Source organism: Suricata suricatta, chromosome 14, assembly GCF_006229205.1.
Source record: "Suricata suricatta isolate VVHF042 chromosome 14, meerkat_22Aug2017_6uvM2_HiC, whole genome shotgun sequence".
Classification (NCBI taxonomy): domain Eukaryota; kingdom Metazoa; phylum Chordata; class Mammalia; order Carnivora; family Herpestidae; genus Suricata; species Suricata suricatta.
This window is the reverse complement of record NC_043713.1, coordinates 85,630,736-85,647,264: the sequence shown is the minus strand read 5'-3', so window position 1 is coordinate 85,647,264 and position 16,529 is coordinate 85,630,736. Positions and strand designations below refer to the sequence as shown.

General features: G+C 51.4%; 1 long non-coding RNA gene across 4 annotated transcripts; it reads left to right on the top strand.

Moving 5' to 3' along the window:
* Window positions 1–7,412: 7,412 nt before the first annotated feature.
* On the top strand, window positions 7,413–16,063 carry LOC115278032. 4 transcript variants are annotated; one of them, XR_003902646.1, is made up of 4 exons: window positions 7,413–7,833; window positions 8,858–9,056; window positions 15,317–15,385; window positions 15,721–16,063. It is a non-coding gene; the product is annotated as an uncharacterized LOC115278032 (long non-coding RNA). The 4 variants fall into 4 exon arrangements; XR_003902648.1 differs by lacking the exons at window positions 15,317–15,385; window positions 15,721–16,063 and adding exons at window positions 11,117–11,225; window positions 11,621–11,811 and having other exon boundaries at window positions 7,413–7,687; XR_003902645.1 differs by lacking the exons at window positions 15,317–15,385; window positions 15,721–16,063 and adding exons at window positions 11,117–11,225; window positions 11,621–11,811.
* The last annotated feature ends 466 nt before the right edge of the window (window positions 16,064–16,529 follow it).

Below are 16,529 nucleotides of genomic sequence, written 5' to 3'. Positions count from 1 at the left end.
GAAGCGTGCTAGCTATTAATTTATTTCCATTTATTGCCAAACTCACCCTTTATCATTGCATCAAAAAAGTGGATATGGGTCCTTTAAATATGTTTCCATCACTAACAGGTACAGCAAGAAGCTTTGTCTAGTGTGATGAGAGGCACTGTAGGGGGCTGAGCTCTGCTCCCCGACATGAACAGATGCCCTTCTGCATCCCTCCTGTGGGGGTCACAGGGTGGGGGGTGCTCCGGGAGAATGGAAGCAAACATGAAGTGTGTGGGGACTCATAGTCTTTTGTCTCTGGTCCTAGAGTCTCCTGTCTCCTGTGAGCATTTATGAGACTGTGGAAGATAAACTGCTATAGTATCAGTAGCCTGGAGTCTCAGATGCTTCGTGATTCTTGACACAGGGATGGAGAGAGCCTAGTCAGGGGACTGTCTGCAGAAGAAGGTCTTGCGGGGCTCCGTTGGCCTGGCACAGGGCAGGCCAGCGTTAACCCGTGATGACGGGTCCCCATGCTGCTGGCTCTTTAACTTCCGATGTAATTGTCCCATCAATGCTTTTTCATCCCTCTACGTAAGTGTTCCAGTGGATTCCTCTTCCTTAGATAGAAAGAAACCTCTCAAAGATGTCTTCTCCCCTACAATCCATAACCTGCCAAAGGTTCATTTGTTTCAGGGGTTTTCTTAAAATCTTCTCCCCATTAAATCCCCCAGTGGTGACAGGACACACCCACCCCCTCCCCTTGGCTGCATGACCATCTCAACCTGGCCCGTATGCCTTCCCCGTCTCACCTCCTGATCCGCCCCTGTGATCTGTGCACCCCTGCCCCTGGCAGGCAAGATTTTATTTAAACAAGGGATTTATTTTTTCACTACCTATTTAACTCTCCTATTACCATTAAGACCAAGTTCAACCTTTCTCCAAGTCATCAGAATAGAGTTTAATACCAACCAACTCTAGTTTTCCTTTTCTTCCACATCTGGATTCTCAAAGAAGGGTCAGTAACTTAAGAGTCAATGCCTGTGTGTCCGAATTTCCCGAATCAATGGCTAAGCTTGGAAACTGCTTCATGTCTTCAACTTGTTTCTCTGAATCCAAAGTCATTTTCAGTAGCTGCCTGCCAAAGCCCCCACTTTCTTCTGGCCTTGGGCCACTGTTCAGAGGGAGGGGGTGTACATGAGCCCACCCCTGGGCAGTCCTCCCCTCCAGCAACTGGCTTGGGGGTGCATGCGGGGCAAGAGCTTTTTCCTAGGAAGCTGCAGACTGAAACTCGCCAGAAAATGGCTTTTTTCCTCTTGTTACATACAAGTCTGTGCAAGTATGAGCCTTGTGCATTTGGCCTCAACGTCTTCTTTGTGGATGAGCTTGTCTGGAGAAATAAAACGCACCCACAAAAGACAAAGAATCCTGACATGGGCCATTTTCTTGTGTCATCACAAGGACCGCAGTCTCCCCCATCTGGGGTGGAGAAACCTCTCTTTGCCCATTTGTTTTAGGACCTTGGTCAGTCCACTCTTGCTGCTTTTTCCTGGGAAGCGGGACTCAGTCACCCGTCCTTCTAATTCTGAAGGCTATTCAGATCCGCCCTCCCCATTGAGGAGAATAAACATGTGAGGAGTAGGTGTCGGCGGTACAAAGGGAGAGGGCTGTGCTTCGAGTGGATTGATTTTCATTTGCACCCGGCCGGCACTGGGGCAAATGTCAAATGTGTTTCTCCCATTCCCTACGGGTCCCTGTTCTTGTAATCATTACAGCCTTATCTTCGTAGTTAAATCTTGCAACTACAGGGCCCATTAGACTTGACTTTCTGAAATAACTCTATTAAGGACTCATGTTTTATTCAGACTAGAAATAGGGGCTTATTGATTTAACTCTAAATATCACATTCTTTGATGAGAGCGGTGTTTAGGTTTCTGCGGTGTTTGGGGCTTTGTGTTGTCTAACGGGCGTCAGTCACTAAACTTCTCTAGATTAGTGCAAAGCGCTGATTTTTTTAGTGGACCCATGCCCAGTGCAGGGCGCGGGGAGAGTCCCATTGATCTGGACAAAAGGGACAGCTTTGTTAGCCAGGAAAGGCCTCTGAGCAGGAAAATGCAACTGGTCTGTGAGAAGGACCCTCGTGTGTTTCCACGAGGAAAGCATTTGCTCTTCCCCAGTCTGTTCTGGGGAATCCAAGCCTCATTCCAGAGCCCCGACGAACCCCAGCATCTCCGGCTACCGCAATCCTTCAGGCTTCAGGGTAAACCCTGTTCAGCCCAAAACACTGGGCACCTTCCACCATCTCCACCCCACAAAGAGCCCAGCTTCAAGCCACTGAAAACATCTTTCATGAATGCTGTAGAAATTGTCACGGCCTGCACCAGGCTCCCAACAGAACACATTCCCAGAGTAAGAGAAATCCGAAACCAAGATCCATTTTCAATAGACAGGAAGGCTCTCTGAGCCTCTGTCTTCTGGTCCAGAGATGCGCGACGGCATTACTCAGTATGAAGATCTAGTGTCGTGGCCTCCAGAGTGTCCTAGAAGAGTGTCAAGCAGCTGAGGGTCAGTACATTTGAGTCTCCATTCTGTCCTGCTTCAGAATGAAGGGGGGAGGGGATAGAAAATTTTAAGCAACTTTTTTTTAAAAAAAGGTTTTTAACGTTTATTTATTTTTGAGAGAGGGAGAGACAGAGCATGAGCAGGACTGGGGCAGACAGAGAGGGAGACACAGAATTCAAAGCAGGCTCCAGGCTCTGAGCTGTCAGCCCAGAGCCTGACGTGGGGCTTGAACTCACGAACCGTGAGATCATGACCTGAGCTGAAGTCAGATGAGCAACCGACTGAGCCACCCAGGTGCCCCAAATAATTCTCCATAAGAAAACTGACAAATTTTCATTTGGGTTTAATTCATTTCTGAATATATGATGTGGACCTAGATCTCAGCTCTTGGCAACAGAGAAGTTTCCGGGTGTGGCCCTGCTGGCGGATCGCAGGAGGCTGACAGGATGACGGGCAAGTGTAAGGGTCTCTCTTTGTAAAATCACAAGACGGCACTTACTCATATGGGGAGATGACTCTTGTTCTAAAGATGCTTCAGGGCCGCACAGACTTTCCTGGGTGAGGCAGCTGACCCAGATACCGCCACGAGCAGCAGAGCGAAGTGAAGGCAGAGATTCCCGGTGGTTCCCTAATGGCAGGGAGGTGGCATCAATGGGGCAACGCAGGAGGGGAAGCATCGTCTCCTGACATTGTGATCTGTTGGTTTTTCTCTGCCATCCCTCCCTTTATTAATTAAATACATCCGTATGAGAAGACTGTGTAATCACAGTGATGATTATTAACAGTTATGAATGGCTTACCATATGCCAGACTCTCTAACAGGTATTTTTAATATACTATCGCAATGGTTAATTTCATGTGTCAACCACACTGGGCTAAGGGACGCCCAGACAGCTGGCAAAACATTATGTGTGGGTGTATCTGCGAGGCCCTCCTAGAGGACATTAGCATTTTGGTTGGTAGCATTTCCCAGGCCTCTGGCTTGCACAGGGCAGATCAAAGAGCTTATCAGCCTCCATAATGTTAATGAATCAATCTCTCCAAGTCCATCTCTCTCTGTATATCTACACATACCCTACTGGTTCTTTTTGCCTGACATAGCTGTTTTGTTTCGTATCACAAATTACTGGTACAGACCCGATGTGCCGGACCAAAGGTTCCTTCTGCCCAGTTGCAGCCGCCATAAAAGACTGGAGAATCGTAGCTGGACAAGAGCATCATGACCACTGGCACGGGGGCTGTCGATGGGGAGTGTGGGAAATGCACACCCACAGTGGCTTCTCAGATAACAAGTGTCTAGTACGTCTGTGCACAACTGTACTCGAAAGAAAATGAATCAGGAATGTGCCCACATCGTCACGGAAGGGGACGCTCAAAGGATGCCGGGCAATACTTGATTTATTTGCTGTCCCATATGTGGCAACACGTCTACTGGGAAATTGCAAGGTTGAGGCTCTTGGTTACCAAGAATGGCTGGTGGCCAGAGAAAGTGTAAGAAGTTGACTTTTTTCAGCAGATCCTGGGCTGGTGCTTCAGTCCGAGAAAAACCAACCATAGAGGGACTGAATAACGTGGCTTTAATGGAAGTCAGTAACATAGAGACATTCGATTCGTTGGCACATGGAGTGATCTGGGAGATCCGAGACCTTCCAGAAGGCAGACTCAAGCCCTGAGCAGGACACGGTTGTTACAAATGGAGGCACACAGCACCCTCACCAGCGTAGCCCGAGGCTGTAAACGGCCATGTTACTTCAGTGGCAAAGTCGATCCAAAGAGCAGTGTAGGAGATGGAATTTGAAAAGACGGAATAAAGGATATGGACGGCAACGATCATTTTCTGCTAGCTGCTTTACCCACTTGACAAGAGCTGGAAGAGAGAATTTCTTCCCTGTTTAATGGCTGAGCTGTGTGAAGCGGAAATCTCCTCTTGCATTATCGTTTCATGGTGTCCCGGCTCAGCTCTGATTTATATTTCCTCCAGCTCCAGAAGCCAGAAATACTTTCTGAGGATCCACACTATCTAAGTGCCGTGCATCAACAAAGAGCTGCTAAGTCACTAAATTCCCTGCCTATTTGAGGAGCAATAAGAGAGAGGCGTTCTCTCTCATCTCTGCCTACATTGGTGCAAATGCTTTTTGACTCAACAAGGTTTCAGGATCTTCTTGGTGGCAGCTGTGGGTTCCTCAGTTCCTAATCTAAGGCAATTACAGTCAGTCATTCCCAAGGTTCTAGGAAGAATGGGAGGCATTTTCATCTCTGACAAGCAGTAAGTTTAAGTTCTCAGATCTTACTTAGAACAAGTCATTTTTGTGACTGATTCAAAAGCAAGAAAATAAAAGAAACAGATGGGTCCCTGCTCTGCAGCTCACACCGCAAGTGGGTCCCTGGCCATCTGGGTCACCTGTGGAGCAAACCACCTACCTTCTCCGGGCACCAGTTTTCCCCAGCTAGGAAACAGGATGCACAAGAGTATTTCCACCATGCTGTTGTCTGAAGACTAAATGAGTTAAAACATGAATGAAACACGGGGAGTAGCATCTGGCACATTGGCATACATTAAGTGCCTAATGTGTGCACGCCATCGCTGATCCTGTTACACACACAGGTAGTCTCTGAGGCTAACTGTGCCCAGCCAATCACGTAATACTCCTCACTGGTGACAACTGAGCCAAGAACAGAACTGAGGTCAACCTCCCCAGACACTGATCTCAGAACCAGAGGCATCATTTTCTGGAATGCATATGGCTCTTTAAGACATTATGCTGAACCCCTCAGGGTCAAGGGCATCCGCACTGGATCCCAGGGTCCTAGATTTTGAGTTGATTCTCTGGACGGGTGAGTTTACTGGTCTGGAGAGGGAGGTAAATATATTCTTGCAAAGGGGAAGAATACAATCCGGGGTCAGAGGGACTGACACTTACCCACAGTCTTCAATGTGTCTCCCTCTAACAGGTGGGGCCAGGCTCCCCGCTCACTGAGGGTGGGCTCGATTCAGTGAGTAGTTTGTCTTGGAATACAGGCTGTCAGAAGTGACAGTGTGTGTCCTTGAAATTAAGACATGGAAGTCTTTGTGAATTCCCCTTCCTCCCTCTCCGTCTCTATCTCTGTCTCTGCCTCTCGGTCTCCCTCAAGTCACACACTCCGGGGAAATCCAGCTGTCGGGTCACAAGAACATTTAGGCAGCCCTCATGAAGAGGTCCGCTGGGTCAGGTAAGCCGCCTGGAGGAGCTGAGCCATTCCCAGGCTCCTGATACTGGAAGTCCGTTTTAACACATGCATGTTTTTTTCTGAGTAGCCAAGTTGTGGGTGATTTGCTACGCAGTTAGGTGCTCCATAAGTATTTGGTGGTGTAATGAGTTTCTCCAGGAGTTTGCAAATGCCTCTGCGGATTTGCCACGGCACCTCCACGGGGAGGCTTTCTGGCACTGCCTGCTGACTGAATTCTTCCTAAAAGAAGGAATACTCGTGGGCATTCTTCACGGGGAAGTTCACCGACACCTGTCATTCGTGGCCTGCCCAGACTGGCATCCTCACTGGCTGTCTCCTCCACCCGAGCCCAGGATGCAGCAGTCCTGGCTGACCTCTCCCCCCAGGCCCTGTGTGGAGACACAGCCTAAGTGTGGCCAGCTCGCCTCCTTCACCGCGTGTCCACGGTGCTGCCGCTTTGCACCGGGCACGAGAACAAGGGGCTCCTGGGGGAATGGCTGGGAACAAAGGCCGTCCTCCAGCCACACTGAAGGCTAGAAACCCTGAACCCACGGGGGCCACAAAGCAGAAGAGCCCGACTCAGAATGAGGATGACGAGATGAATCTGGATTGATGAACGGAAAGAAACCAAGTCCTAAGAAAGCTCTCAACCCAACTTCTCAGTAAACCTTATGAGTCCCTGGGGCACCTGGGTGGCTCAGTTGATTAAGTGTCTGATTCTTTTTTTTTTTTTAACATTTATTGATTACTGAGAGACAGAGAGAGACAGAGCATGAGCGGGGGAGGGGCAGAGAGAGAGGGGGAGACACAGAATCTGAAGACAGGCTCTAGGCTCCAAGTTGTCAGCACACAGCCCGATGCAGGGCTCGAACTCACGAACCTCGAGACCATGCCCTGAGCTGAAGTCAGACGCTCAACCGACTGAGCCACCCCGGCACCCCTGAGTGTCTGATTCTTGATCTTAGATCCAGTCATGATCTCACAGTTCATGAGACAGAAGCCTGTGTCGGGCTCTGCACTGACAGCGTGGAGCCTGCTTGGGATGCTCTCTCTCTGCCCCCCCCCCTTGCATGCTCTCTCTCTCTTCCTCTCTCTCTCAAAATGAATAAATAACCCTTTTTTTTAAATCTTAGGAGCCCTTTTCAGCTGCATGACCCAATGAGTTTCCTTTGTAGCATAACAAAATGTGATGTGAGTTTTCATCATTTGTAAGGAAAACAGTCTAAATAATGTAGGGACCTCATGGACGAGAGCTTCCAGACCCTACCTCCCACGCCTGTCTGCATCTTCCCCGCCTTCAGGTTCAGAGCATCCTCTCTTGGGGGTCCCATTCAGAAAACACCCCGCCGGCGTCTCTCCCTCCCTGCTCCCAACATCCAGGAGCCGGGCCTGAACCCACGTGACGCAGACGCGACTTCAGAACCGCGGTCTTTCTCCCTTTAGAAGCCAGCTTCGGCACATTTCTAAGCAGATAGCAGGGCGGCTGTAATTCTCCACGCCACAGCTCATCCGTCAGAGAACACTGCCGTAAGCGCTCACGAGCCAGACCCAGAAACCCAAGTGCCGCCCTGGGGCAGGGGAGTTTTAAACACACTAACGTCTTTTTATGACGTCGTTAGCATCTCATTATTGCCTCGCCCACCACAGTCCGGCCACAGTCATCACAGGGGCAAGTTGGCAGGCACCAACTCTGTGCCAGCATGCGTTTATGGAGATTTCCTTTTGGAGAAGGAGAGGAGTTAAGGGCCTGCTCGTGATGTGTGCCTGGCTTCCGGGGGTTTCTGCACAAACCATGTAATTATTAGCCCCTGAAAGTAAACACCCATCGCTCCACCGGAAAAGGCAGCCTAAAAAGATGACCTCCTCTAGAAAATACACGTTTCACGCCTCCTGTGAGGAGCTTCAAGAGCCTCGGCAAGGAAAACAATCTCCGGGGACGTGGCTGCGGACAGCGGTGCGTCACGGAGGCCAGCGAAGCCCACCACCGGCCAGGGACCCCTCTGGCGGGGAGGAGTGGAGTCGGCCCCTCCCACCGTGTCCTCCATGACCCCAAAGCGTGACGAAGCCGTAATGCGCAGGCTCGGAGCTCGCATGGCGGGGGTGAGCCCGGCTCCACCGCCCTCTAGGATGACCTGCGACAACTTATTTTATGTCCTTAAGGCCCGATTCCTCAGCTACAAAATCTAGGTATCGGCATTACTCATCTTAAAGTCCCGCTGAGGCATATACAAGTGGGCACTGCTAACGTGCCTAGAACTGTGCTTGGCCAACAGGGCAGCTTCGCTGGGATGCCCATTATCTGCGTCCTCCTGCCAAGGGCAGAAACCAGACGCGGTCCGCTTCTGTCGCGCCTGCGCTGCTGGACCGTGATGCCGCCCACGGTGGATTGCTCCTCGGACACCCGTGGAAGGCACGCACTGCACGAGAACCAGAGAGAACCTGGATCATGGTGTCCTAGCACGGAGGCCCGAGCCCCCACCAGCGGAAACCCACCTGACCGTAGAAACTCCACGTGTCTTTGACGGGGAAAGGGACTCACAGATGTTCCAGCAAGCACTAGGCATGGGACAGCTAACACAGCAGCTCACTCCGTCATTGGGTCTTCCTTCCTCCCTCCCTCCCTTCCTTCCTTCCCTCCTTTCCTTCTTTTTTCCAGTTATTTTCACTGACTACCTGCAGTGTCCCAGGGTGCTCTGCTCTGCCAGTGGGGAATCCACTGTTTATTGTGACACAGCCCTAGAGCCCATGAAGTATACAGTCACATGGATTTTAAAACACATATACATAAAACATCACCATGTCCATACAGCAGCTCACACATCTGTGAGGTCTTTTAACAAACACAGTCTTACTTTATCCTCCCCTACCTGGGAGTGAGTTACTTATGCATTCAACCTGTGTCAATTCAATTATATATGCCAAGAAATAAAACTTATCCGTGACTCCTCCTATACCCCTTTAAACCAGACTTTGACCCATAAAAACCCAAAGAGATCAGCAACAGCCAAATGCAAGGAGGAAAGAAAGAAGATTAACTCTTGGGTTTTGAGTTTCAAAGAGCCTAAACCCTTGTGATTAAAATTTCCTTTGGGGGATCGCAAAGGTCTTTTTTGACTATCGGCAGGTTTGGCTCACACACTGATGGGGAGCTGAGATCTGCACGGGCGGAATTCTAGGCCACCACCATCTCCACGCTGCACAGGGGATGTCCAGGCATCAAGAGGTAGCCGAACTTGCCCAAGTCTGAAGAGCTAGAAAGTAGGGAAGTCGTATTGGAAACAACGCCCGAGACTCTGAGCACAGAATATGTCACAGGCTGAAAGGTATGCATACAGGACACGGTCAGTGGTATGGTGACAGTGTTGCCAATCACCATGGTGTCCACCTGAAACTAATGTGATGGTGGGTGTTAACCACACTTCACCGAAATATGTAGCCATCGTGAGACACTGTCTCTGAAACGTCTATCCATTTATAATGAGCTAAAGTGTGCTTCCTTTTAGTTTCCACTTTAGAGACCCAGAAAGAAAGAGCAGATCTGCTCCATCGGCCACACGGTGGCCCTTTCCATACACAGAAGCCACCATGCCTCTCCCCTCACCTCTTCGGGGAACCTTTGTCTTCCTCCCCAAGTGCCTAAGCACTTACATCCTTCAATTATTTCTTCAGTGATCTGATTTCAGCACCCTGAACAGTCTCTGGAAGAGTGCAATCCAACTGCCCAGTGTTACTTTTAGAAGCTGGAATTCTGGGACAGAGGGAAAGGGAAGTCCATCATTTTTGCCCACTTTTAAAAAAAGGTGGTTCCGTCGGTTAAGGGTCTGACTTCAGCTCAGGTCATGATCTCACGGTTCGTGGATTTGAGCCCCGCGTTGGGCTCTGGGCTGACGGCTTAGAGCCTGGAGCCTGCTTCAGATTCTGTGTCTCTCTCTCTCTCTGACCCTCCCCTGCTCATGCTCTGTCTCTCTATCTCTCAAAAATAAATATTTTTTTAAATTTTTTAACGTTTATTTATTTTTGAGAGAGAGAGAGAGCGAGCCAGCTGGGGAGGGAAAAAGAGAGACAGAGAGAGAGAACCTGGAGCAGGCTCTGTGCTGAGCTTGGGTTCCATCTCCCAAACCATGAGATATGACCTGAGCCAAAACCAAGAGTGGAACACTCAATGGACTGAGCCACCCAGGCGCCCCGATTCTTTCATCTCTTACCTTTAACATCTTAGCGTATATTAAGATATGTAACACACACAAAACTCATGTTTCTGGACTGTAGACTCAGATCATGGTCAGATTTAGGGTGTGGTTGTTTTTTAAGTCTAAAGGTTGAATTAAGGAAAAACTAGCGTGTATAAAGACACAGCACTGTGTGCGGTTGGCCCAAGGGTGAAGATGGCTTGTGGAGGAACTTCAGGAAAAATCTCCCCGAGAGGGTTGTTTCCTCCAGCGGGCAAAGGGGTTTATCCCAGGAGAAGGGACGGCTCCTTGTGGAAGCTGAGGGTGGGGAGGGAAGGTCCCTGCTGTCAGTCACCCACTCCCTTTCATGCTTGTCCCGGGACAGAAGGACAGAGAAGGAAAGATGTGCAGGTGACAGGGACAGACAGCTACAGACTGTTGTGGAGGGAGAGGCTGGGACTCGGAAGCCGAGAGGGAGGGAAAGGCAGACACCTGGGGCTGGGGGGAAGCTGGGGGGACGGCAGAGAACAGGCCAGGGTCACCTGTGTGCCCCTGCCACACGCCCATGCGCCCCCCGCCCCCGGCCTCACAGTCACTCCTTCCCTCCGAGTCAGTCTCCAGTCCTGTGTGCCCGCGGTGCCTGCCAGCTGGCCCTGCTTCCCCTCCGCTGCGCCCCGTCACGGCCTCCCTTTGTTGTCTGCAGAAATCTCTCCCAGCTTGGGCTGGATTAAAATTTAATGTAACATCAGGCAGCCACAGGACTAACAAGCGGATGACAGCTGTTTAATTAAAACTTAGAACTTGATTAGATGGCACCACAGAGGGAAGGGATCCAGAGGGAGAGAAGCATAAAACTGTTAAAAACTCAAGCCTGAAATAAAGACTTCAGTTAAGTAGGAAGAAGAAACCGTAAATCGGCCAGAGCCGCGAGGGATCAGCAGCGGCTGCTCTTGGGTGGACGTCCCGCCCCTTGTCCGGGCCCAGCTCTGCCTGCCGTCCGGCCGTGCTGGGAGCTCCGTCGGGGGGAAAGTACAGGCCTAACCTAATCCTGCGTGCCGAAGTGCGGGAAAGGGCTGGAACCCAGGGGGTGCGTGCAAGCAAAACACAGAACACACGGCAACCCATCGTCCCCCGTGGACTCAGGTCTGGGGTGGAGGGTCCGGCACAGGTGGCTGTGGGGGGAGGGACAGCAAAGCACATGGTCCCTTCCTTAGCCCAGCACCTTCCATGCTAACCCGGACCCAACATCTAAGATGCATCACAGAAGCGTATGAAGAGTTCACATCTATTTGTGGGATGGTCTGCTGTTTAGACGTGTTAAAGGTAAGAACACTATCCTTTCGGGAAAATGTAATGGAGCATTTGTATCCATTCCCTTCCCCCAAATCAACATAATCTCTTTTGGGTTTGCTTATTTATTTATTTGGGGGATGAGGGGCAGCGAGAGGGGTGGAGAGAGAGAATCCCAAGCAGGCTCCACACTGGCAACACGGAGCCCGACGCGGGGCTTGAATCATTGAACCGTGAGATCGTGACCGAAGCCGAGATCAAGAGTTGGATGCTCCACTACCTGAGCCGCCCAGACGCCCCTTCATCTCTTCTAAATGGGAACATAACAAGGAATAAGATGCTTCGACAATCATGTTTCTAGACATGAATTATGTATAACTCCATGCTGTAAGTTGTGGAACTCTTTCCTCCATGCTGTTCTCGCCAAGGAAGCACGCAGTGTTGGGAGGAGCCTGAGAGAATTGTCAGAAGAAACGGAGGAAGGAATTCTTCTAACGCGTCGTTTAAAAAATAAAAACTGATGAGGACCGCATGACAAGGGTGCGTTTTTCTGTTCCTTCTCCTTCAGTCGGCAATTCTGACGAACTGAAGCAGCCCGCTGTGTAAGGCAGGTGCTTGGCTAACTTGTGAGGATCCACAGAAGTTCTTCTGTGCCTTCGGGACGCACACGCCGGATGCGTCAGGACACGAGCGCGTGTTACAGAAACGCTTCCTGCAAGGCTGCTTGCTCTCGCTTCCCTGCATCACGCCAAATCCGAGCCTCCGCAAGGATGTCCCGGCGCTGATGAAATGGTCTATGATCCCTTCCAAGGCCGAGCTGTGGCCACCACACCCTTGACATGCGGCCATCGTGACTGAGAACCTGAAGTCTGAACTTACTTGGATCCAGACGGCCACACGTGTGGCCCAGTTGTATTTCTGTCCATTTATTTCATAAAACAACCCAGAAAGTACACAGTCCCGTTCCTTGTCAGAAAAACACAAAAGTGCCATTCGCTGCTTATTGAGAGAAAAGCCTGATCTTTCTCATCCTTTAACCAAACAGGAGGAAGCCATTGGTTTGGGCTTTTTACCTGCCTTCCTGCTTTTACAAAGGGCTCTTAAAATGCAGAAGGCTGGCCGGCCCCCTGCAGACGTCTCTTTCTCTGTCCGGGAGCCACCCTGGTTGACTTGGCAACCTTAAAGGGGCCACTACTCTTCCCCCAGGGTCGTCCCTGGATCAGGATGTGTGTCTACTTTTACAGGAGAAGTGGACCTTTAACTGGGCCTTGTCCAAGAAGTCCCCTTTCCGTTCGAAGTGGACAATCACACGCTCCACAGGCTCTTCCCTAAAAGACGCCACCTGAGAGGTAAAGGTCAACAGGAATCGAGGGTTTGAAATAGCCTGGTTCTGCAACCTCCCTGCTCACTGGGCACACGAGCGCTCGCTCCAGGAAGCTTAAAGTGGGGTGGGTGCCGGCTGTGCCGGCGGCCGCGAGAGACTGAAAATGAGAGGAGACCGTGAAGTGGGCACAGTTGGTGATTCTGCTAAGTGTGTAGCTCAGGGACACCAATTCTTGTAAACCCCGTTTGAAAGGGGGCCCTCAGCTGAGCACCCTTAGTGATCTGTTGGAGGCCAGTCCCATTACTGGGCAGAAAAAACAAGGCATGCTCTCCCGTGACACTTTTACTTTAATGGTTATTTATTTTTAATATATATAGAGAGAGGCAGAATGTGGGCAAGGGAGGGGCAGAGAGAGAAGGAGACACAGAATTCGAAGAAGGCTCCAAGCTACGAGCTGTCCGCACAGAGCCTGACACAGGACTCGAACCCACCAACCATGAGATCATGACCTGAGTTGAAGCCAGGTGCTCAACAGACTGAGCCCCCAGGCGCCCCTCTCACGTGACACTTCAATGTAAGGGCTCGGGTTCAATACTGGAGGCAGGTGAGGCACGGCTCGAGGGCAGAGGTGGTTGCCAGACAGAGTGACTTAGAGCGGATGATGCCCGTTTGCCCTGTATTCACACTGCCGCCCCTCTCATGGGATCTAACTGACTTAAAAACAAACAAACAAAACAAAAAACAAAAAAACGGTTGTTTGGGTGGCTCAGTCAGTTAGGTGTCTGACTTCAGCTCAGGTCATGATCTCACGGTTCATGGGTTCAAGCCCCGCGTCAGGGTCTATGCTGACAGCTCAGGGCCTGGAGCTGCTTCAGATTCTGTGTTTCCCACTCTCTCTGCCCCTCCCCCACTCACTCTCTGTCTCTCTCTCTCTCAAAATAAAATACATAAAAAATAGTTTTAAATGTTTAAAACAAAAACTATCTAGGTATGCCTGGGTGGCTCAGTCAGTTGAACGTCTGACTTCAGCTCAGGTCATGATCTCGTACTGCGTGGGTTCGAGTCCGCACTGTCAGCACAGACCCTGCTTCAGATCCTCTGTCTCCCTCTCTCTCTGCCCCTCCTCTGCTCACTGTCTCTCAAAAATAAACATTAAAAAAAAAGCTATCTAAAGAAAGGAGAACTGAGCTGGGGGCTTCATACTCCCTGGTTTCAAACCAGATGGCAAAGCGGGAATAGCACGGCATGCTCCTGGCATAAGGACAGACATAGAGCCACAGAACAAAATGGACGGCCAAGAATAAGCCAATATACAGTCAACTGATCTTCCACAGGGGGCGGGAGCCCACGATGGGGCAAGGACCAGCTCTTCGACAGATGCTGTCGGGAAATCTGGATCTCAGGTGCACACGAACACTGGGCACTTATGGGCACCGCACGACCCATTGGGTGAAGGACACAAATGTAAGGCCTGGTATTGTGGAACTCCTTGAGGCGGACGCAGGGCGCGTGGGAGGCATCAGCTAGGCGGTCTGTGCACACACACAATGGAAACAACGGACAAGCAACTACAACCCACGAAACTCCCGCTGGGAAAGTTCTAGACCCAGGGGAAGCCGGGCAGAAAACGTGGAGCTCCACAACAGACAAAAAAGAACGTGGAAAAGTGAAGGCGCCCCATCCCCCAGTCTTCAGTGACAGCGCCAGGACGGTACCCGGGAGGGATTTCCCTGCCCAGGGAAGACAGCAGGAGACCCCGGCCAGGCCACCCCGGGGCCCCTCTGCCACTGAGAGCCCCACGGCCTTCCCCAACACCAAGCCCAGCCGCCCAAAGTCCTTGTCCCTGTGTGAATTCCCCACCTCAAGCTGCTCCTCCAATGAGGCCTGCCTCCAGGGGCCCCTGCAACCCCATCTCCAGACTCGGGATTCCAGGGCGAGTCCTGGGCTGTCTGTGCTCTGCGCACCAGGCCGGGGCCCCCAAGGCACGGCTCTGTCCTCCCGTTCCAGGACTCGGGGCCAAGCTGGGCTGCCAGGCGCCCCGCCATCTGGGCCTCAAGTTGGGGCTTCTCTGCACCCTGGCTTTAATGGGTCACCACAGGGTTGAGCTGCTGCTTTCCATGACCTTCATCTTAAATGTTTCTTTTGCTCCTTTTTGCTTTTCTGGGGGAGTGAGGGGCTCCCTCCTTCCTTCAGAAACCAAGTTAAACACATGATGAGCAAGTTCATAAGTCTGTGCATGGCCCAGGGGGATGGCTATTAAGAGCCCATGGCTGACAGCTCTGGAAGAGAAAAGTGTCGTTCCTTCATGGAGAACACCAACCCTATTGGGGAGTTGCAGACTGAGTTTCCCCCGAAGGACCAGGAGTCACGGGAGCAGTTAGAGGCCTGATGGAGGAGTTTTTCAGGACGGCCCGCTCCCCAGGTTGCCAAGGGTTTCACAGGGTGATGACTCACCACGAGGTACGGGAAAGAGTCTGCGTTCTACAGACTGCCCACAGGAACGCTACTCTGGCAAAAATCAAAGGAAATTAGGACACACGCTTGTGGATCCTGCTGTCCGGTTTCTAGGTGTGATAAAGCCATGGGCAAACAAGGGACTGTGTAAAATGTTGCTTATTCGGAATCATGAAATATCACAGGCAGAACGCCTCGGGTCTATTGCCTGAGCTCCAGGGGGATTCCTGCAATGGACGCTAAGTGAGAAATGTTTATGTAAAGAAATGTGTGTAGACTGAGCCATTTTTGTCACACTGTAAAACGAGAGATCGGAGAAACAGTGACACCCTGTAACTGTGTGCAGGTACACGTGTCACCTGAAGAAAACTGCAGAGGGCACAGATAACGTGGGGACACAGTGACGATCCGGGAGGTATGAAACACCAAGAGAATAAAAACAAAATACGTAAAGGAAGAGACCACCTGTCCCACCCTCTCATTTCATAGAGGGGAAACTGAGGCCCAGAGACAGGTAGGGGTTCTGCCAAGTTCATGCAACAAGGCAGACCTGAGTCCAGGGCTTGGGGGGGTTGGGTGTGGAAGAATGCCACCGGCCGAGCTGGGCGATAGAGAGGGGCGTCCTCCCCAAGTACGCGAGGGTCAGGAGTGGCCAGCCTCCTCCGCACGTCACCCTGGTCCTCAGACCTCCCAAATGCCTCTGCCAAGCCACACGCCCCTTCCCAAGACCAGACGTCTCACGTCCGGCAGGTGGTGACCACAGCACTTGAGCCCGGGAACTTCTGAATTCAAGTGACCTTCCCAGAGCTGGACCACGCACCGGAAGCCGGGGACGGACCACGCAGCTGGACTATGGGGCTCTGGGCAGCGAGGCTCCCCGAGTGAGCGTCCCTCCAGGAGCAGGAGGCGGTGCCTCCAGAGCAGGCACCACTCTGAGGAGTGTGCACTCCGTGTTCCACAGCCTGCACTGGCTCCCTAGTGCCCTCACCTCGAGGCCGCCATCATTCACCGGCCACCACCACCCTGCCCCGCACGGCCACCATTGCTCACTTTGTATTTTCCTTTCAACGGATTTGCACATTTCTAACCTAAATAAAAGTACTTATTTTTAAATAAAGCTTCCTGTTACATAAATGGGAGACCTCATCATCCCTTAGTCACCAATAGAAGGAAACTTGGAAACGACTTCTCAAGAGGAAAACGGCCCGAAAAACTGAAGGTGGGTTCTGTGGCTCCAAGACGCTGAGGCTGAGGGGCACATCTTGGTTTAAAAAGAGATCGGGAAGGGGGGCGGGGGGGGCGGGGGGGCTCAGTCAGTGGTGCATCTGACTCCTGACTTTTTAAATTTTTTTTCTGCTTTTTATTTATTTTTGAGAGACAGAGAGAGACAGCATGAGCAGGGGAGGGTCAGAGAGAGAGGGAGGCACAGAATCGGAAGCAGGCTCCAGGCTCTGAGCTGTCAGCACAGAGCCCGACGCGGGGCTTGAACCCACGAACCGTGAGATCCTGACCTGAGCCGAAGCTGGACCCTTAACCGACTGAGCCACCCAGGTGCCCCT